The 23844-nt window shown below is 40.7% G+C and overlaps 1 protein-coding gene across 1 annotated transcript in view; it reads right to left on the bottom strand.

Annotated features, from left to right (window-relative positions):
* The window catches only part of LOC121871212, a 70011-nt gene extending 46546 nt beyond the window's left edge, over positions 1-23465 (bottom strand). Inside the window, exon 1 of the mRNA XM_042373404.1 lies at positions 22726-23465. The gene's annotated coding sequence lies outside the window, so the exon portion shown is untranslated. The remainder of the gene's footprint in view (positions 1-22725) is intronic.
* Positions 23466-23844: the final 379 nt, after the last annotated feature.

Raw genomic sequence — 23844 nt, 5'->3', positions numbered from 1 at the left:
CATGTAATTTAGACATAATAAAATACGTTCAATACATTTACAGGGCTGCACAGTACATAAATAAGGAGCTGTTTATTATTTTAACAATAGATGGGATGATGCTACTCTTATATATATCAGTGGCGGACTGCGCGAGGTGGGTGTGGGACTGCAGGTGGCGATGACGAGGATGGTGCAGTAGTCCACTACCAAACCCTGCTAGTGCGTGGTGGTAGAGGTCACTGAGGGATGGCATTTCCAGGGTGGAGAGAGCGTTGTTGTAGCCGGAGTAGTCTGCGCCGAGCATGATTCTGCAGGCCCTCTGCTGTACCTTCTCTAGCTGACGTTGTTGGGTAGAGTTGAGAGAAGATGACCAGGCTGGTGACACATACGTTAATTTTGGAAGTATAAATGCGTTGTAGATAGTCCTCAGCTCTGGCGTGGGTGACCCAAGTGACCTGAGTCATCATAGCATGTAGAGTCGGTACGAGGCTGCCATGATATGTTGTTTACATGGGCCTTCCAGTCCAGTTTGTGGTCTATAATTACACCAGGAGTTTGGCAGACTGCACTAATTGGAGAGGATGGGCACCCATTGTAACTGCTGGAGATAGCACTGGAGTGGTGGCGGTGTTGATGTGCATGACTACGGTTTTGGTGTGATTGATGGTGACCTTGTTCTCCGTAGTCCATGCCTATAGCCTGTCCAGGGTGCCTTGTAGCACTGAGTAGTCCGGTGAGGTGTTGTCTACTGTAACCCCCACAGTCCAGTCATCCACGTACTTCCACCTGTGAGGAGTGTCCGATAGAGCGTCGTTGACCAGGATTAGGAAGCACAATGGTCCCATCTTGGTCCCCTGGGGAACACCACAGGTGAGGTGTTGGGAAGTGGACATAGAACCATGGTACTCACTACCTGACGATGCTCACTCAGGAAATCAGTGAGCCATGAGACCAGGTTGGTGGGCAGCCCTAGTGCAATGGCCTTGTTGATAACAGTGCAGTGATCAATAAGGTCAAAAGCCTTCCTGAAGTCAACAAGGGCAATGGCCAGTGATGTCGTACGTTTATCCAGGTTTTTGTGCAGAAAATTCAGGAAACTAACTAAGCAGTGTGATGTAGATGAGGTCCTCATATTGCCAAATTGCTGTGGATCAATTGACTGATAAATACTAGCAAATGCCCATTCAAAAACAAAGTCTACATAGAGTACACTGGGTATGGGGGTAGTGGCAACTGGCCTGAGGTCACTAGGGGTCTGTGGGGTGGGGACATTAGGCATATGGGTGACAAGTGCGATTTTCCATTCATCAGGGCATTTGCTTTGTCTGAGGGATGCATTAATAATGGAACAGAGGGGGGTGGCAAGTTCGACTGCAAACTGTTTGTAAATTTTGATTGGGAGGTCAATTGGGGTTGTAGAGCGTTTGGATTTAAATTTCAGGAGTTTGTTGGCGATTTCATATGGTTGGACACTGGGAGGGGGGGGGAGGTAAGTATGCTGGGAGGAGAGTGAGGTCAAGACTGGGTAAGGTATGACATATGGTAGCAAAGTGGTTATTAATTATCTCAGCTGCCTCCTCACTAGGTAAATGTGAGATGAAAGGAAGTGTGGGAGACTGACGGTTGAGACCACAGAGATCTTTTACCTTGGAGTACCACTGACCGATGCCGACCTCCTTGAGGCCGTGCACTTTCCTGGGATAATAAGATTTCTTGGCTGACTTGATTTCCCTGATGACTTGGTTACGTAGACTTTTGTATAGGTGGTTGTTGGTGTAGTATGCCTTGTTGCTCTGCTCAATTAGTGTTTTGATATGGGGTGTAATCCACGGTGCATCATCGGGGTGGATCCTCAGTGTCTTGGCTGGTAAGAAGTAGTGGTAGGCTTTGGTGATAGTGTCCAGGTAATTATCCCACTTGTTCTGTGTGTGTGTGTGTGATATCTCTCAGTAGATCATCTTCAGTAAAATGGGGCCACATGCTGAACGATTTTGCAAAAAGTCTTGAACATCGTTATAAATGATGATGTTGGATTCACAAATATCAACATATCGCTTAGATATTCACAAATCAAAGTTTGCTTTGAGTAAGAATATCTGTAAATTTATCAATTTTAGAAGTGATTCGATATTTTAGGAAACAGTTTTTCGTTTTTACTGCTGTCAAAAATGGGCGGCATCTTTCTGTAATATTTGGCAGAGCGTGAGGCAGTAACATTACAGCAAAGATAGAGGAAGATGGTCCCTGGTCCAGCTCACACACTAATGAGCAACACTCACCTCCACACGCCCACCCCGGGTAATTGCGTTATGGACCTCCAAGTGCGATGGCTGGGCTGCAGCCAAAATTTAAATGTCTTCTGGGCTAAAGTCATAACATTAACTTTTTTTTACATATTTTTTTTTGCTTGTGAATATTTTCTGAGATTTAAAAAAGGAAAAATTTCTGATTCCTTGAGTTAGGTAAATGCAGTAAAACGAACTCTTTAAATATATTTTTTGGAAATAGACGGAGCTTCGTGGAACTGGTTATTAAAACTACACCCTAATATAGCCTATTGCTACAGTCATAATGCTGAAGTCGAAGCAATTACTATTTTATACTAACATTTTAAGAAATAATTTGTATATGTCAATATCTATCCTGAAGTTGATTAGAAGAGTTTCACATGTTGAATTTTAATGTAAACAATGTCATGACTCACAGGGCATGCTATTGTCCTTTGTGACAGTGTCTTAGGCCCAGGCCACAAGTTACAGTATCTATCATTGCGTAAAGGCTTTTGTAGATTTATGGATTCTATATCCATTATTACGCTTTCCATATACGTTGGCACCAGATGCTCTAAGGTTCATCTGATTAATATTTCTCATAACCCCAGATGAAGAATGTGCCCGTCTAACTAAACACACGAATTAACATACAAAACATCGTCATAATTACACTAAAACTTTCCCCTGATTTGCCACGCTCACTTATTACCAATTACGAGGCATGATTAGTATAATGTACAATTGTACATGTACAAAAATATTCCTCACACGGACCTTTCACAATTTGGAGTCGGATAGTGTGAAAAGACTGGTGTGACCATAAAATTCACATCCATCACTCCACAATCCACACCCCACACCCCACACCCACCCCACACTCCTCACCCCCACTCCACACCCCCACCCCACACCCCCACTCCACACTCCACACCCCACCCCACACTCCACATCCCCAGCCTCCACTCCACACCCCCACCCTCCACATACACACTTCACAGACACACCCCACACCCCCACACTCCACTTACACACCCCCACACTCCACATACACACTCCTAAACACCATATACACACCCCACACTCCAGTTATACACTCCATACCCCCACACTCCACATACACACTCCTAAACACCATATACACACTCCACACTGTAATAAATACTTTTATTTTACCTTTTATTTATTCTTCTTTTTAGTTCTTATTACTCTACTTTCTTTCTTTCATTCTCTGTATACTCGTGAGATGAAGAAGGTTATAGGGGTGTAGTGAGAGGGAGGTAATGGCTGGTTTGTGGTTAGCCGCCCTCACACCAGAAAGGAGAGGGAGAGAGGAGGATAACTGGGGAATAGGAGTAACCTGCAATAACTAAGCCACTAAAGGACACTGGATATGGTTATTTTATTACTAATGGGTCACTGTATCACTGCATACCACCAAGACACTTAGGATGACATACTCTACTCCATACACAGGAAAGGAAATTGAGAGCTAATTGTTACGAACCACGCCATCAATTGTCATGATCTACCTATCCAGCACTACGAACCACGCCATCTATTGTCATGATCTACCTACCCAACACCACGAGCAACGCCATCTAGGGACGAAACCCGAGTATGACTAGTCTTAGTTACCACTCCGGGGTTTCCCTTCTCCATATCCTGGTTGTTGCGTCACCTCCTCCAAGTCTTCCTCATCAGCTCCAGATCGAGGAGAGTTCAGTTCACTCTGGGAAGTGACCACACTAGGATCACCTATCCTGGAAACCTACGGCACAGTGACTACCTACCATCTTCTTCAATACTCAGCCTTACTCGTCAGACATCTCAGCTCCGCACTTAAGTATTTGTTATCCTATATTGCCTCCCCCACGTCCACTTGCTTCAAATTGTTGTATGTTGTATAAATATGTATATACTGTTAAGCCAATGTTGTGTATGTTTAGGTTAAGTATGGTTAAGGGTAAATTATAGAAAGCTGAATATTTTGTTAAGGAATTTATGGTACTTTATTATACACAACAAAAACTCGCATCCTTTGTCTACCCTTTCATGGTCCGATTGTCTTTGTTTTTTTATTGTTGTTGCCTGTTGGGAACTATATTCTAAATCCCCAACTCGTAACATAATCATAACAGTTCTTCATTTATTAACGACGTTACTCAAAATGGACAGTACATTTTCAAAACAATAAACCTATTTCCCTAGCTAGTTAAGCAGGGGTCACATGAATCGCAATATGTTTAATGGAACGGATAAAACCTTAAGGATACTTATATATATAGATCCACAATGAAAACGTGGATAAGATAAATCTTGATAAAATCACACGGGAAAAGGGAAACAACGGAACACCTTAGCTTTCGTCTTTATTCAAGACATCTTCAGAGGCAACTGGATTACATGGACAGAGAGAGGCTTAGATATACAGGGTGACCTTAAAAACATGAGGTCAGGTCATAATTATGTTCAGATGCAGGTCGGAGAGTTTGGGGATCACCTGAAGAATCTACACATCAGCTTATTTCACCTAAAGTTGACCACCTTAACCTAACCTAACCTAACCTAGCTTTACCTAACCTAACCTAATTTTACCTAACTTAACCTAATTTTACCTAACCTAACCTGCTGCTGATTATCATAATAAAGGTATAGAGAATTACACAAGACCCTAAAGAACATTAAACAGATATTAGTAAGAACAATAAGCGAACCCAAGGTGGTAGCACAGCAAGGCTTGATTATTGGCTCTGGCCGTTGTGCTTCTTTAAACTCCCTCTACGGGGTGAAGGGACCGCCTTTCTATGTTGCTCAACTGTTCGTAGAAGACAATGTTTTTGTCGTTCGTTCTTCGTAATATTTGGGTTGAAAGCTTGGATCAGAGTTATGCCTCTCTCCCCACTGTCATGGTCGACACACACAGATCCTCTACAGTACATACCCTTTGCAATTAAAGAACACAAGATCAAATGACCAGACCGCCGAGTGTTTGGAAAAATATTACAGGACTCTGCTGCCCCCGGCCATCTTTCAAAAGAAGGTTGAAAACATTTTAAAATAAGACTGACTTTTTGTCTTAAAGGTTCTTTCATTCCACACGTCACAGAACCTTTGCTCGGGCAGGGAGTAACAGATTTCTGACCACTACATGCTTGGTGTCCTTGCTCATTCGAGGGTTAAAGAAACTCAGATTTATGAGTTCCAGAAACAACGATTATATATGTCTTCAAGGTGGAAATGTCATCAGCTGTGACAGGGTCAGGTTCTTCAACGGCTCTAATAGCCAGTTAAAGTTTTGCGTCAGCTAATGGTGAACAAAATCTTCAGCATATCTCTGGTCGGTCATATAAGAATCCGAACAGTACGTGGAAGGAAATTTGTTACAGCTTAAGCCATTCCTAAACCTGCCCAGATCCGGTCCAGTAAAAACATGAAAACTGGGAAAACAACAGAACTAGACGTACCATTGTCATATTAACGCTAAAAAAATTACAACACTGACTGAAAAAATTAGGAGGAAGAGGTATACAATGTGATATATATATATATATATATATATATATATATATATATATATATATATATATATATATATATATATATATATATATATATATACCAAGAGGTTTGGAACATTTATCAACCAATTCCAGTAACTCGGGTTCGACACCCAGCAGGAGAACGAACACCTGTTGCATACTTGGCTCTCACCTTCTACCGAGGAGTTCAAGGAAGTAGTTTATAGGTGACTTATTAATTTCAAAGATCCTCCATTCTAAGCTTTCTTGCAAAGAGTATAGGCAGTATGTCCGGAGAGGGCAGGATGAAACTATGAATACTGTATGAGTAATGGTGGATTACGATTCCAACTTTCCATCAATGACGTTCATTCCCTTGTGTAAGGTTATTGGTCCCCTGACCTGAATGTTACTGGTGTGTGTGTGTGTGTGTGTGTCAGTAACACAAAAACGTATATTTGTTGCTAAATAGCAAAAGTTCTTTTATATTCTGGACTTTTTCCAAAAATCTAATTTTTCGGTATAATGACGATTATTTTGATGATCATAAGACAAATTGTAATCAAATATCCACATTACTAATCTAAACTAATTTAGGTAAAGTTTAATTATATCATGATGGTAAAAGACTTATTAAATAAAAAAAAAAATAAAGTTTTACCGTATATAAAATAATTACCATTAAATCATAGAAAAAAAGTTGACTGCGTATTAAGGCTTAATCTGGTGATTATCCTTATTACGGTGACACACACAGGCACGCATGCACACACACACACACACATTTATGCAAGATATATACATACATACAGTACATACAAACAAACAAGCACGCACTGTCGGCTTGTATTGGCTGGGAGTTTGTGCTGTAGGTTAATATGAGTTGTGGACAAGATAACAATTTACTTGTTTCCTCTGTTCACTAACTTTGTTCAACTCTTATATTTGTGTTGTAATTGTTTGAGTTCTGATACTAACATTCTCTTGTCACTAACATGCAAATGTAGGTTAAATAGGAGATACTAACATTCAAAATCTGTTCCATTACAACTGCGTGCTTGAAACCTTTCAATATTGTTGTAGAGTCACTGTAAAGGACTTTGTCGAGGTGCTATGATGACACTCAATTCTATATTTTGCAATTTGATTCTGTTTACTGTTACTTCTTATTCCATTGCCCTTCAAGGTTTGTATTATTAATAATTTCAGCAATAATTTGATTGTAGTTTTAAACTCAACACATTAATCTTGTTACCCGGCGGAGCGAGGGTCAAAGACGGCTGGGCTTGGATTCTTTTTGATGGCTCACATCTGAATTTTCTTAGAGAGAGGAGTAATGAGGGAAGGGGGAGGGGAGAATTTTGCAGGGTCCATCCACTGATAGTCTAGTTTCTCATTACTTACTGGCCCAAGCTATGCAAGGTCTATTTTCCTACATGTTCAAGAACTTGTAGTATATTTCATTGTTATCTTTTATTGTGCACCTTTACTTAACTGGTGAAGTGATTTTTAAGTTATATATTTAAATTTCATGATGAGTTCAAGAACACAGATTTCCACCTAGTACATTTTAACTTTATAGGATTGTGTGTATAATTTACCAAAAGTGACTCTTCGATACAGATAAAGTAAGAAATATTTCTTTTATGGTCACTTGTGATCTTCCTCCGTACATAGAACATGTATATCGGGTATGTATGCATGCACTGTATGAATGTATTCCCGACGATAATATACAGGACTAATAATATTCCCATAAACAGAGGAGAGGACCTAGACACAGGTCACCTTCTGTACTTCACCACATGGTTTAGGAAGCTGTAGGAGCGCCGCATGATTATAATAGGAAAAGCCAGACTAGCCTAGGAGGGGAAAAAGATCAATACAAAGTGTGCGTGGAGGGTGGTGGCGGGTGGGAGCCAACCTCAGTCTCTACACGCCAGCCAACGCCATCTGTCGGCCGCTCCCTCACATACTCCATCCATCCATCCTCACCCACGCCATCCTCACATATCATCCATCCATCCTCACCCACGCCATCTCCTCACATACCCATCCATCCATCCTCACCCACGCCATCCTCACATACTCCATCTATCCATCCTCACCCACGCCATCCTCACACATACTCCATCTATCCATCCTCACCCACGCCATCCTCACATACTCCATCTATCCATCCTCACCCACGCCATCCTCACATACTCCATACATCCATCCTCACCCACGCCATCCCCACATACTCCATCCATCCATCCTCACCCACGCCATCCTCACATACTCCATCCATCCATCCTCACCCACGCCATCCTCACATACTCCATCCATCCATCCTCACCCACGCCATCCTCACATACTCCATCCATCCATCCTCACCCACGCCATCCTCACATACTCCATACATCCATCCTCACCCACGCCATCCTCACATACCCATCCATCCACTACCCAATGCCATCCTCGCCATACACAGGGAGGAACACACAACACAGGAGAAACACAACACAGGGAGGAACACAACACAGGGTGGAACACAACACAGGGGGAACACAACACAGGGAGGGACACGACACAGGGTGGAACACAACACAGGGGGGAACACAACACAGGGAGGAACACAACACAGGAGAAACACAACACAGGGAGGAACACAACACAGGGTGGAACACAACACAGGGGAACACAACACAGGAGGAACACGACACAGGGTGGAACACAACACAGGGGGGAACACAACACAGGAGGAACACAGCACAGGGAGGAACACAGCACAGGGAGGAACACAACCTAGGGTGGAACACAACCAGGGGAGAACACAACCTAGGTGGAAACACACAACAGGGAGGAACACAACACAGGGAGGAACACAGGCAGGAGAACACAACACAGGGAGGAACACAACCTAGGGGTGAACACAACGGGAGGAACACAACCTAGGGGTGGAACACAACACAGGGAGGAACACACAGAGAGAACACAACACAGGGAGGAACACAACCTAGGGTGGAACACAACACAGGGAGGAACACAACCTAGGGTGGAACACAACACAGGGAGGAACACAACACAGGAGGAAAACAGCACAGGGAGGAACACAACACAGGGAGGAACACAACACAGGGAGGAACACAACACAGGGAGGAACACAACACAGGGAGGAACACAACACAGGGAGAACACAACACAGGAAACACAACCTAGGGTGGAACACACAACACAGGAGGAACACAACCTAGGGTGGAACACAACACAGGGAGGAACACAACACAGGAGGAACACAGCACAGGAGGAACACAACACAGGAGGAACACAACACAGGGAGGAACACAACACAGGGAGGAATACAACACAGGGAGGAACACAACCTAGGTGGAACACAACACAGGAGGAACACAACCTAGGTGGAACAACACAGGAGGAACACAACACAGGAGAACACAACACAGGGAGGAACACAACACAGGGAGGAACACAGCACAGGGAGGAACACAACACAGGGAGGAACACAACCTAGGGTGGAACACAACACAGGGAGGAACACAACACAGGAGGAACACAACCTAGGGTGGAACACAACACAGGGAGGAACACAACACAGGGAGGAACACAGCACAGGGAGGAACACAACACAGGAGGAACACAACACAGGAGAGGAACACAACACAGGAGGAACACAACACAGGGAGACAACACAGGGAGGAACACAACACAGGGAGGAACACACAACCTAGGGTGGAACACAACACAGGAGGAACACAACCTAGGGGGGAACACAACACAGGGAGGAACACAACACAGAGAGGAACACCACACAGGGAGGAACACAACCTAGGGTGGAACACAACACAGGGAGGAACACAACACAGGGAGGAACACAACAAAGGGGGAACAGAAAGAAACTCACCTAGGTAATTATTTTATATATCAAAGCCAGAAGAAATTCCTGTCTCATTAATTAAACTTATTTCTCTTTTCTCTTATTTTGTGTATCATTTTATTTTATGTATCACCTTATTTTATACATTATCTTCTATATTTCCTTATCTGAGGAAATCAATATTAAGAAGACAATGTTAGGTATATTTAAAAGACTGAAGACCTAAGATTTAGTTTCGTCATTCGATGTCTTATGGCAGAGATCAATATCACAAAATACCAGACTCGCGAAGGGTGTTGGAGTTAAACTAAGGAAGCTGTGGTTTGGACTCTGGTTGTCATGTATTACACGGAAAAAGATAGGTGGAGGTTAATAGTATACGACCAAATCTCGTCTCGTTGTCTCTCGCGGTAGCCATATATTTGAATGATTCTCTGGAAGAAAACCCCACTAACCTAACCCAACTCTAATTTAACTTAAGCCAACTCTAACCTAACTTAAATCTAATTTAACTTAAACTAACTCTAAATTAACCTTACATTACCTAACGCTAACATGACTTAAACTAGTTCTAACTTAACGTAATATAACTCAAACATAACCTAATCCAAGCAAACCTAATCAGATTAACCCAAACACAACCTAGCTTAACCAAACCAAACCAAACCAAACCAAACCAAACCAAATTTAACCCAAATCAAACCTAATTTAACCCAAACCAAACCTAATTTAACCTAACCTAGAGCGAGACATGATAACGAGAGCAAATTCTCGGCCATTACAAGAGACAATATCTCACACGTGTTCATTATATACATCAATTCGGTCCGGCAAGGATTACGCTGGGCTGATTGGAGCTCCACATTACACGTTAAGTAAGGGATTTCAGAAGAGTTCCCAGTAGCTACTCATGGACTAATCATTATAGTCCCTCGGTTTGCGTTACACAAAATCTCATATTTCCAGGCATATGGCACTGATAACTCGTAAGGGGAAGGTTATATATATATATATATATATATATATATATATATATATATATATATATATATATATATATATATATATATATATATATATATATATATATATATATATATCAGGGGGGTAGGGGAGCGTTGTGATAATTCAGGGATGAATGTTGTGACATTTTTGGGGTGTTGTGATGTTTTTGGGGTGTTGTGATGTTTTTGGGGTGTTGTAATATTTCTGGGGTGTTGTGATTGTTGTTTGGGTGTTGTAATATTTTTGGGGTGTTGTGATTGTTTTTTGGGTGTTGTGATTATTTTAGGATGTTGTGATATTTTGGGGGTGTTTCGTAATGTTTTTTTTGGTGGGGGATGTATTGATATTTCGGGGATGCCTCACCCTAACGTTCGTCTTAAACGGCACCTTTACGTGAATGTGCCTCACCCTAACGTTCGTCTTAAACGGCACCTTTACGTGAATGTGCCTCACCCTAACGTTCGTCTTAAACGGCACCTTTACGTGAATGTGCCTCACCCTAACGTTCGTCTTAAACGGCACCTTTAGTGAATGTGCCACCCTAACGTTCGTCTTAAACGGCACCTTTACGTGAATGCTCACCCTTACGTTCGTCTTAAACGGCACCTTTACGTGAATGTGCTCACCAACGTTCGTCTAAACGGCACCTTTACGTGAATGCTCACCCTAACGTTCGTCTTAAACGGCACCTTTACGTGAATGTGCCTCACCCTAACGTTCGTCTTAAACGGCACCTTTACGTGAATGTGCCCCACCCAACGTTCGTCTTAAACGGCACCTTTACGTGAATGTGCCTCATCCTAACGTTCGTCTTAAACGGCACATTTACGTGAATGTGATGTTTACACTTGGTCATTATTATTCGTTTCTTTATATGTTTGGAGTCATTTTTCTTGATATACACAATAATTATTTAAGATAGAAGTAGTGGTTAATGTGTTCTCCGAAAGCATGAATTTGTTTGTGACTTCGACTGTAAATATTCTTTAATTCAAACTTTTTTCCACTCATATTTTGAAAGTTGTAATTGCAGATCATATTGTTAATTGTAACGTGAGTTGAAGGGAATTATAATTTTCGCTAATTCAGTTAAATTAACTAAGAACCACTTGTTAGCTTGTTCTAGAATATGATGATACCTATACAGTAAGTGTGAGTGCGGCCGCAATCGTGCGTGTGTGTATAACAAACAAGAAGAGGCGGTGCCTGAAGGGCTTTTATGAAAATATATCACAATTGTGATGTACAAGTATATACCCAGAAGGAGTCCTGAACCTGACCTTGACGTTTTAAAGCCAATACCTTAAGGTTGACTGAATGAACAATAACATTGTTATTTTTACGTTAGATTCATCTCAACCAAAAGTTTTCTGGGGATAACCCTCTATATTTTGTCTTAACACATGAAGTCAATTTCTTAGCACTGCTTTGCAAGTTAAACGGCAAATCTTCTACAACAATACCTGGCCTTCAAGAGGACGACTTGAGCAAAACCTTTCATAAACATCTTTATATTTCTGTGTTAGAAAAATTGTCGTGTTTAAGGTGAAAACAATGAACGAAATAAAATCCATGTCTTCGATATGCTCAAACATGTAATACCCACTTCAGGAATCAACACCGCTACTAACAAAAGATTTACTACAATGAGCACCAAAAATTTTACTCGAAAGTTTGAAGACAATAGTTACAATGTTCATCTTTAATACCAAAAGAAAGATATGAATGTTATTGTGATTTTTTTAAAGTTGTCTTATAGACACGTAGACCGAATACACGGTGATTAATAACAACAGTCAACAAAAGACAAAAGGAGGTGAAGAATGACGTCACGGCCTTATACACCTAAGGGGAGTAACGACATGACCTTAAACGTGTGCGTGTGTGTGTTTATGTGTGTGTGTGTGTGTGGCTCAGTCACCGTGTGGGTCTGCCCAGGGCTCACCGGCGTTCTTTTTATTGTATGTATAAAATAATTTTAATACAGAATTATTCACATTTTTCTGCGGAACACTACAATAGATTTTTCCTCTTTGTGTAAGGACTGGAACTGAATGAGGAAACTTCTTTTGATTCCTTTTGATGCCGAGTTTTCCGTCACTGGAAAGTTTAATTATTCAGATTATTTTTGGGTCTGGGAGAAAGGATTTAAAAATTGTATTAATATTCACATAAGTTTTACAATTATTAATCATATTGAGGCATCAAAGTCTTTACATGAATAAGGGTGTAAATAACTTCAGCAGGTGAGGCCCAGATATCAAAACAAGATCAAATCACTAAAATATATCTATTATATGTAAAGAAAAAAGCTTATGAAAATATCTCTTAATACACCTCACGATGTATAATATAAACTTCAATATAAGTAATTTCCGCCCCGTGACACGTATGACAGGCAGAAAAAGAAAAGTTACACCTTTTTAATTTTACTGAATTTTCCTACGAGTGTGAAGCAGAACAAGTAAAGAAAGTTAGTCCGTATTAGCATTATTTTTCTAAATCATAACATCGGTGTGGTTAATTATACCAGTGTGTTTTATTTCTTTTAATAGGGGTAATTAGGAAGTCTGCAAAATATGTAGGACAATACAGAAAGTGCATAAATAAGCAACATATATACTTTGATGAGTCCGGTTTTTCGAGCAGCCTTATCAAAACAAGCTGGAATAGGCTGCATTTGTCGTCTGATGCCATACTGGCTGCTGTCCACCACCAAGCCTCGGATAGGGCGTCTGGTTGCTGAAAAGCAACATCATTCGCCTCAAATATTATTATTATTAAGTTAGCTTTGATTTTTTTAACTGTAAAACCATCGTGGTTGTACAATAAAACTCTGGTATTTTCAATCCCTATGTATTTCACTCTTGGTAAATTTATTCCCTGAAATAATTAATCAAGGTAAAAAAATCACTTGAATAAAAATTTTCTAAAAAAAATATCAAACCTATGACTAACATTAAAAAAAAAAGATCTTTGTTTTCATCAGCTCAAAACTTACTTTTTTAAATTGTGCTAAACTGTTATTGGTCGAGGCGTACCGGTATTTTATTCTGTTTTTCTTTGGACAGTTAAAGAGTCAGTATGAATTGTTGACGTCAATTTTCGTCTTCGATTAGCGTGACCTCTTTCGCATCAAGCAACAAGCATTTCGACGCCATCATTTACATCAGCTATATAATCGGACATGAAGAGCATCTTACTTTCAAGCTAAACTCATTAACTTGATATTTTTCTTTCAAGTAAATATCAACTACTTTTTGATAAATATTCTGAGACAAGATGAAACGAGCTGATGGAACGGTTGATGAAGCTGTTGATATGTTTTTTCTTCAACTTCCATCTTATAACTTTCTGAGGCGTCTAGTGTACGTTTCTTTGTCTTGTTTGGAAGAGTAAATAATCTTGGAACACCGAATAACTTCACCTCAACATGAACGTACAACTGATAACATATTTGAGCAGTGTGTGAAAGATCCATCTCCTGCCCAGTGTTTAAATGTTCCATCACCTGCCCAGTGTTTGACAGTTCCATCACCTGCCCAGTGTTTAAAAGTTCCATCACCTGCCCAGTGTTTGACAAGCTCTTAGTCATCCAGACCTTCTCCTTGGCAAACACTATAGTAACCTATTTGCTCCATTCATACCTTTATCAAACAACAAGAAAAGTTTACCAGCATCTAGGAATCTGTATTCATCAGGAATTTCAGAGCAGGAAGTGAATTATACCAGGAGTGAAATGCTTTGGTTGGAGAGTGAAATTACCGGAGAGAAATTACTGAGAGTCAAATTACCGGTCAAACCCAACTGGGTAATAGTATACAGGGAACGGATCTTGTTTCTTCATTTCTAATTTCTAAACGTTTCCCCATGCAGAAACTAAGACCCGGTGAATAATGTTTAGTAACCCTGGTAGGTAAGGAACTTGACGCAACAGCAGAAGTCACCGGCGTTGAACTGACAGACGACTGCTTGCTGAGTCGCCAGATTTAGTCCCAACACACCCCAGCATCTATTCTGGGTACCTCTAGATCAATATAGAAATCTTAATGTGTTGTTAACTATGGCAGTAGTACCGTATGGTTGTGTTACCATGGACAAAAACCACTTCCGATTTCAACTGGTAGTGGTAGTAGTAGTAATAGTGGTAGTAATAGTGGTGGTAGTAGTAGTAATAGTAGTAATAATTGTAGGTAATAAAATGATGGCAAAGGTGTGGCTATTGAGGAAAGCTGGAGGCCACGTTTAAAAAAAAAATAATAGTAATAGTAGTTGTAGTAGATGTAATAAAATGGTACGGAAGGTATGGCTAGAAGGGAGGTTGGGGCCATTATAAAAGTACTAGCAGTAAAAGTGAGAGGAAATTAATTTTGATACAATTATTACAGTTGGGAGAAGAACCAGAAGCGATATTTTCGTTGGTATTAGCGTCAACCAATAGCAACAGTAGTAGATGGTGGTAGTAGTAGTAACCGTGATGGAAGTAGTGGTGGTGGTGGTAATAGTGATAGTAGTAGGAGTGGTAATAGTAGAGGTGGTGGTAGTATGGTGGTGGTGGTGGTGGTAGTAGTGTTGTGGTAGTAGTAGTTGTGTCGTATAGATCGGCGGCTCAACTAACCCAACACAGCTAGGATAGCTACTTACTATAAGTATTAGGATATTTAATTTTAAGGTAATAGAATGGCGGCGAAGGTGTGGCTATTAGGAGAGGCTGGAGGCCACGTGTTAAAAAAAATTAAAAAAGTAGTTGTGGTGGGCGTAGTGATAGTTGTGATCACCAAGCGAGTCTGTGAGTATCTGGATGGTTGGCGACTGCAGGTGCCAGCTGCCAGTGCCAGTGTCGATAGGCCTACTCTGGCAGGGGTGGCATCGAGACTCTCGTCCTTATGGGGCCAAGTTCTCTACGACTTGCGGTCGTCCCACCCCCAAGTAACGGTCACTTCATGTAATGTCGGCAGACCAAGCGAGTATATATACTTGTAACTAATATTACATCAGTGTGACCATAGAAATAGTGGTTATTTCTGCCAAGGATATATATATAAACAAGTGTTAGGTGTGATAATTCTTGCTCCCAGTGCATCATTCTGATGTGTGGATTGTAGCCCACAGGGGAGGGGGTCCTACACATCCGCGCGCGCATGTATGCCCCTACTACCCGGACACAGCAGTCCAGCCTGTCACCTCTCTGCCCTTTACTCATAAGAACTAGTTTCTTCTGTATGGGACCAAAGCAGAGGTCGGAGGCGGAAGTAACCACCGCCTATGGTGCTGATCACTATCCCGGGTAACAGACATTGCTGTGTCTGTGCTAGCCAGTACCAAAACTGCACAAATTGTGAATGTGCGAGAAACAACCGACCATGTATGGATTGCAGAGAGGGAGACATTTGTCGGAACCCACGTCGCAGGGAGCCGTCACAGGTGGCCACAGTGGATATCGCCGGGACCCAACCGCCCATTGATATCCTAAATGACAGCAGTGTCTACTCAACCCGATAATGTAGTACTAATAAACGCTGCTCCCTTAGTAGCAGATGTCCACGAGGAGAATGAGAGACAGACACAGTGGAATGGCATGTCGATGGAAAATGCAATATTTCTGGAGAACTAGAAAATCACGTACAAGTTAGAACGCGTAGCTCAATACTAGCTCAAGGTCTGTTTGCCCTCCTACAACACTTGTTATAATCACCAACACTAATGGTCACTGTAGCTGTGTCACCAACACTAATGGTGACTGTAGCTGTGTCACCAACACTAAAGGTCACTGTATGTGTCACCAACACTAATGGTCACTGTAGCTGTGTCACCAACACTGATGGTCACTGTAGCTATGTCACCAACACTAAAGGTCACTGTATGTGTCACCAACACTAATGGTCCCTGTAGCTGTGTCACCAACACTAATGGTCCCTGTAGCTGTGTCACCAACACTAATGGTCACTGTAGCTGTGTCACCAACACTAAAGGTCACTGTATGTGTCACCAACACTAATGGTCACTGTAGCTGTGTCACCAACACTGATGGTCACTGTAGCTGTGTCACCAACACTAATGGTCCCTGTAGCTGTGTCACCAACACTAATGGTCACTGTAGCTGTGTCACCAACACTGATGGTCACTGTGGCTGTGTAACTAATGGTCCCTGTAGCTGTGTCACCAACACTGATGGTCACTGTAGCTGTGTCACCAACACTAATGGTCCCGGCTGTGTCACCAACACTAATGGTCACTGTAGCTGTGTCACAACACTAATGGTCACTGTAGCTGTGTCACCAAACTAAAGGTCACTGTATGTGTCACCAACACTAATGGTCACTATAGCTGTGTCACCAACACTAATGGTCACTGTAGCTGTGTCACCAACACTAATGGTCACTGTAGCTGTGTCACCAACACTAATGGCTGTCACCAACACTAATGGTCCCTGTAGCTGTGTCACCAACACTAATGGTCACTGTAGCTGTGTCACCAACACTAATGGTCCTGTAGCTGTCCAACACTAATGGTCCCTGTGGCTGTCACCAACACTAATGGTCACTGTAGCTGTCACCAACACTAATGGTCCTGTAGCTGTGTCACCAACACTAATGGTCACTGTATTGTCACCAACACTGATGGTCCCTGGCTGTGTCACCAACACTAATGGTCACTGTAGCTGTGTCACCAACAATAATGGTCCCTGTAGCTGTGTCACCAACACTAAGGTCACTGTAGCTGTGTCACCAACACTAATGGTCACTGTAGCTGTGTCACCAACACTAATGGTCACTGTAGCTGTGTCACCAACACTAATGGTCACTGTAGCTGTGTCACCAACACTAATGGTCCCTGTAGCTGTGTCACCAACACTGATGGTCACTGTAGCTGTGTCACCAACAATAATGGTCCCTGTAGCTGTGTCACCAACACTAATGGTCACTGTAGCTGTGTCACCAACACTAATGGTCACTGTAGCTGTGTCACCAACACTAATGGTCACTGTAGCTGTGTCACCAACACTAATGGTCACTGTAGCTGTGTCACCAACACTAATGGTCACTGTAGCTGTGTCACCAACACTAATGGTCCCTGTAGCTGTGTCACCAACACTAATGGTCACTGTAGCTGTGTCACCAACAATAATGGTCCCTGTAGCTGTGTCACCAACACTAATGGTCACTGTAGCTGTGTCACCAACACTAATGGTCACTGTAGCTGTGTCACCAACACTAATGGTCACTGTAGCTGTGTCACCAACACCAGTGGTCACTGTAGCTGTGTCACCAACACTAATGGTCCCTGTAGCTGTGTCACCAACACTGATGGTCCCTGTAGCTGTCACCAACACTAATGGTCACTGTAGCTGTGTCACCAACACTAATGGTCACAGCTGTGTCACCAACACTAATGGTCACTGTAGCTGTGTCACCAACACTAATGGTCCCTGTAGCTGTGTCACCAACACTAATGGTCACTGTAGCTGTGTCACCAACACTGATGGTCCCTGTAGCTGTGTCACCAACACTAATGGTCACTGTAGCTGTGTCACCAACACTAATGGTCCCTGTAGCTGTGTCACCAACACTAATGGTCCCTGTAGCTGTGTCACCAACACTAATGGTCACTGTAGCTGTGTCACCAACACTAATGGTCACTGTAGCTGTGTCACCAACACTAATGGTCACTGTAGCTGTGTCACCAACACTAATGGTCACTGTAGCTGGTCACCAACACTGATGGTCACTGTAACTGTGTCACCAACACTAATGGTCCCTGTAGCTTTGTCACCAACACTAATGGTCCCTGTAGTTGTCACCAACACTAAAGGTCACTGTATGTGTCACCAACACTGATGGTCACCATCCGCGTCACCAACATTAATGGTCACCATCTGTGTCACCAACACTTAGTGGTCACCATCTGCGTCACCAACATTAATGGTCACCATCTACGTCACCAACACTTAGTGGTCACCATCTGCGTCACCAAACACTTGTGGTCACCATCTACGTCACCAACATTAATGGTCACCATCTGCGTCACCAACATTAATGGTCACCATCTACGTCACCAACATTAATGGTCACCATCTGTGTCACCAACACTTAATGGCCACCATCTGCGTCACCAACACTTAGTGGTCACCATCTACGTCACCAACATTAATGGTCACCATCTGCGTCACCAACATTAATGGTCACCATCTACGTCACCAACACTTAGTGGTCACCATCTGCGTCACCAACACTTAGAGGTCACCATCTACATCACCAACATTAATGGTCACCATCTGGTCACCACATTAATACCATCCGCGTCACCAACATTAATGGTCACCATCCGCGTCACCAACATTAATGGTCACCATCTGCGTCACCAACACTTAGAGGTCACCATCTACATCACCAACATTAATGGTCACCATCTGCGTCACCAACATTAATGGTCACCATCCGCGTCACCAACATTAATGGTCACCATCTGCGTCACCAACATTAATGGTCACCATCCGCGTCACCAACATTAATGGTCACCATCCGCGTCACCAAAATTAATGGTCACCATCCGCGTCACCAACATTAATGGTCACCATCTGCGTCACCAACATTAATGGTCACCATCTGCGTCACCAACATTAATGGTCACCATCTACATCACCATTAATGGTCACCATCCGCGTCACCAACATTAATGGTCACCATCCGCGTCACCAACATTAATGGTCACCATCTGCGTCACCAACATTAATGGTCACTGTAGTGCAGCTGGTGTGTCTTGGGTGCTTCCTTTACTCTTCAACATTTATTTCTTCTAAACCCAGAAGGCCATAATCATGTTATATGGAGACTCGGACGGTGTCGCTTTAGGCTGTCTTTATCATTAACAATTACCACTTCTTGTAGTTAACCAAAGAATCTTAAAGCTTGGTAAAGTTTATCTCCAAATCCTTCTCGTAAGACATGCACAAATAAATCACACTTTTTTACTTCAAAAGACGGTAGAACAACTTCGGCATATTATTCTACATATTGCAGTCTAAGTTTATTGCTCCATTAAGGACACAATTTGTATCGAATATAACCAATTGATATTACAAACTTGGGTAATTTCAACAGGTTGTCTTACAACTATCCCAATTTGTCTATATCACGCTATATTACCTGAATTTCTTGACAAGATTAGACGGAGAACTTTCCTAGTTAACCCAAATTTGATGGTAAATGAACCAGTTAACCACAAACTCCTCGACGAGTCTTCTATTAATCTTTGTCTCTTTGTATTTATAGATATGCTATATGGACTGATGAGATATATATATATATATATATATATATATATATATATATATATATATATATATATATATATATATATATATATATATATATATATATATATATATATATATATATATATATATATATATATTGCTAAACTCATTTTCCAAACTACATTATTAGTTTTATACCTGTACACATTTGGGCATGCAGTACAGGTATTGCAATTGCTTGTGGTTGTTGTTATAATGTTATTACTGCGTTTCAATAATCTTGAAGCTCGTAACAAGGTTGATAATTACGCTAGACCAACAACAATTACAAATTATGAGAGATAGAACTCTCCGCAAGATTGTGGTGACGATTTAAGAAGTTTCTTATGTCAGATATTGGTCAAACATAATTTAAAAGTACTTAACTCACAGCTACCGTAGTAAAGTTAGAAGCTTCATTTAAAAATCCTCTTCCTCATAGAGTACATTATACATCAAACCAAATTTGCACATTTAAAAGCTAATGCACTGAAAGCACACAATCTCACTAGGATAAACATTTCCAAGACATCATATTTAAAAATAAGTTATCATCGCTCCCTATACAGTATTTGTTTTGCGTTATTGCGCATACCGAACACATTATTAAATCTATCATTAGCAGAAAGTTATGTATATTTTCCACATTACTTATAAATATTTCTTTCTTTTTGCAAATGTAGAGTAATCAATACTATGAGTACATATACTGAGCTGATGCTCTCAACTAACACCCATATACTCGTACACAAGGAAAAATACTTTCTGGCTAGAAGTCAAGAGCTAACCTCCTCCAGCAGTTCTCTTAACTTTAACTGGGAAGCTAACTGGGGATTATAATATTAATACTACACGCTGATTACGCTTTCAACATTTGCTTTATTAATACTATATCTTATTCAGTTTGATATTGTGATCACACGACTCATATCACGGACCATGACATTTAAACAATGCGACAGCGCAAGTTTTAATGATATTCTTTTTTTTTTAATTATGAATTGATCATGTCGATAAACATTTTGCAGACTATAGATAAACAACTTCAGTACTAAACTATCCAATTTGACCTACTTGTCCCTATAAACATATACTGAAGGATGTCTGAATTTAAGTAATCGATTACTCCATGTATGTAGATACACCAGTTGTCATGGGATCACAGCAACACAGCTATATTTGCGTTTTAAGATTCAATAAAATGATTCTTCCCAAAACATATAATTATAATGGAGTAAATTTTGACCTTGTATTAATTTTTTTATATCAGACAATACATATAACTATCATCCATAATAAGATCAGTAAAAAAATATAAATTACTGTATCCTTAATTTTGGATTTCTCAAGGAACATGAAAAACATTCATGTGCCTTTTTCTTGATATTCTCTTATACAGTAATTATATGCTGGGTAGACCGTATTATACAATTGTAGTTCAAATACTTCCCACACATCGATGTAAATAGATTTTGAATTTATGCAAACTTGTTACTTGCTGGAGCGATATGATCCTCTAATCCTCACGTATATTATTTACATGGAAGTGCTTCTGAATCTTACTCAATGCATAACTCAAATAGAAGTCGAGGTGGTCACAACTGCTGTCTCTGCCTCTGCCTTCACAACTATTCTCTCTTCACATTAACAAGGAAGGAAATTATGAGGGACACATCTTCCATTCGCATGTAATTATCAGACATCATAATAAATTAACATACAGAGAATAAGTACTGATATCGAAACAAACTTTAACTAACTTGATCCAACAAACTTAAGTTCACGAACGTAATCTGGATTATGGTTAGGATAATTTAGTTAAAAAATATCATAATTACTGGTGCGTATGTGCGTTTATTTGATACGAGGCGCCAGTCTTACGCTCGCTTGTTGCACTGCAGGAAAGGTAGGTCGACGGTCCATAGGTCCACTCTAACCTAACCTAACTTTTGGACAAATTAATCATTGAAACGTAAGGCATTTCCCGTTTTGGTTTCCCAGCAAATACTGTTTGTTTTCTTGACTGGGCAGCGTAAGACGGATACACGGACAAAGTTGCATCGTTATCCTTGGAGGAAAAATTTAATAGTAATGAGGCCACCAACCATGAGTCTCGGTTAAAGAGGCAAGAGGCTCACCTTAGGGGAAATAAAAGAACTGAAGCATTACCGCATAAAAATTATGAAAAATATGCAGATTACAGTATACCCCAGGAGTGTCAACACAGAACTCCCAGCCTGTGTGGAGCAACAGAAATGATTTATTTGTCAGTTCTACCTTACCATTACAATACCTGCACATAACACTACTCCTACCGGTCACATGTTATCACAAGTTATCTTCCCTAAATCAAACTAAGTTTATTTTTCATCATATCAGTTTCCTGTATCTATCACACCATGTTTCCTGTATTGACGCAAGGCAAAAATATTCCAGTGTTTGTTATATATATATATATATATATATATATATATATATATATATATATATATATATATATATATATATATATATATATATATATATATATATATATATATATATATATATATATATATATATGGTTTGGTAATTCTAAGTCGTGTTTATAATCACATTTTGATATTATAAAGTCGAAAGTTGTCAGTATGTGCCATATGATCTGGACTTGACCAGATCATATAGCAATAATTGTTGAGTACTTCTTAAACCTAAAATACAACTTGTACCACCGTAGCCTAATAGGTGATACACAGCGATGTCTCCATTAATTTGACTAAAATAAGTAATAATAACCTTCAGCAGGAACAAAACGTCGGCCTCCCAGTCACCTTCGTCAGCGTTCTACAGAAGCTGACAGTTCAAGTCTTTATTCCCAGTTAGGTGAGGGGTGAGGCAGGCCAAGGCTGCATTCATTAGTTAATGACACAAGCAACACACCTTTTTCTCTCCCTGATTGTGGTTGGACATTTCCCATTACTCTTGTGAAAGTAATTTTATTTATTTTAGTTTCTATTATAAATCTGAAACGTTTCCTCAAACTAACATTCCTCTGACCAGGTTACTTACATGACCAGGTTACTCGCACACTCTACAACACACTCATGAAGTTTTTTTTCTGATTGTAACTCGTATGTCTCTTGACCACCAACTTTCTTAACGTCTGTACACATTAGTGTTTTCCGGATAATAATTTATTAGTGTTTGTTTCATCATATAAAATGTGTTTTTATGCCCATAGAAAAAATAGTTTCTTTAGTTCCATGAAATTTTTCCTGTTTACATTTCGATGATTTTTACAGAAACACATTCACTGCACCGAAATATAAAAGAAAAAGGTAAAAACAAAATTCATTAAAATCTTGTACTTCTTTACAAGAAAGTCAATGTTCTGACTATAAGATGAGTGAATGACATCATGCTGTAAGACCTGGGGATCTACCGTGATGCGGCACACGTCTACAGCCTCCCTTGGCCCGCGGCGAGAGAGTGCGCACGGCCGGAGTGAGCGAGACGCACGTCCACACTCTGCCCGGTCTGGGGGATAACTGGCGACTCTGACGAGCGCCGCTCAGTTTGCCGGAGTACAAAATGAATTTAGATGGCAGACCAAACTCTCCCGGCAGGAAGCTAGAGGAGGCCTCGTCGTGACCCTGCATAATTTGGTTTTAATCATTAAGAATATCTTAGGGAAAGTGAGTTACTACCAGGTCTGGCGATGCCGAGCTTCCAGTTTTCCTGCATTTGAATATTTTAATGAAGTATTATAATAATTACTCATGCAAGTGCAATAGTAAATGTATCTAATATATTAGTTATCATATTTGAATACAATATAAAATCTGAAATTAAAAAAAAAAATATATAGGCCAACGATAGTGGTGGAGTGCCAGTTTGACACCACCACCACCATCC

The sequence above is a fragment of the Homarus americanus genome, unplaced genomic scaffold (assembly GCF_018991925.1).
Source record: "Homarus americanus isolate GMGI-L3 unplaced genomic scaffold, GMGI_Hamer_2.0 scaffold40565, whole genome shotgun sequence".
NCBI classification, from domain to species: Eukaryota; Metazoa; Arthropoda; class Malacostraca; order Decapoda; family Nephropidae; genus Homarus; species Homarus americanus.
Note: the sequence above shows the minus strand (reverse complement) of the source record. Positions and strands in the feature narration are given on the sequence as shown.